The 664-nt window shown below is 49.4% G+C and overlaps 1 protein-coding gene across 1 annotated transcript in view; it reads right to left on the bottom strand.

Annotated features, from left to right (window-relative positions):
• KIF26B (kinesin family member 26B) overlaps positions 1–664 on the bottom strand; it is a 236,260-nt gene that overhangs the window by 36,921 nt on the left and 198,675 nt on the right. The window lies entirely within an intron of this gene.

Here is a 664-nt window from a genome sequence, read left to right as displayed (position 1 = left end):
CAGTTGGAGGCTGTTACAGATGGAAACCATGACCCCAGGTATACCTGCTTAACCCTCATGGCAACGACGTCAGGCAGGCAGGTGTCATTTCCGTTTAAACAGACGAGGACGGCTCCCAATTAGTCTCGTTGGTTACTGGTCACGGCGTTCTGAATTTAACAAAACCTTTCCCACGCATTGTATCATCCCGAGACACGTCCTCGGATGTACAGCTACAACCCCAGTTCACGCCGAGTGGAGGTTCAGAAAGAGGGAAGGAACCCCCACAGTGGGAAACGCATTTGCACAGATGGGTGGTAGTCCCCCAGCTTTCTAAGCTCTGCTCCGTAGGGTTCTTAGATAAAATACAGGATTCCCACACACCTCCTGCGATTCTGGGCGGCACATTATTACAAGTTGCGCATATTCAACTGCAGAAATAATATTGGATGAAACTTCATAAACCTTCAACTTGGATTTTTTCTCATAGAAAAGGGCTGGGGAAACCATTTCTAGATTTATCCAAGTAGGATTCCAAATTTCAAGAATTAAAATTGCCGGTTAAGCTCCTACCGCCAGTCCACAGCGATCCTGGTGGGAATGAGACGGTGCTGGCAGCCACTCAGGGCAGAGGAGCGGGAGGACTCGAGGACGGGCCGAGTCTCAGTCATTGGATAGGCTTCCT

Source organism: Myotis brandtii, unplaced genomic scaffold (genome assembly GCF_000412655.1).
Source record: "Myotis brandtii unplaced genomic scaffold, ASM41265v1 scaffold627, whole genome shotgun sequence".
NCBI lineage: Eukaryota > Metazoa > Chordata > Mammalia > Chiroptera > Vespertilionidae > Myotis > Myotis brandtii.
Note: the sequence above shows the minus strand (reverse complement) of the source record. Positions and strands in the feature narration are given on the sequence as shown.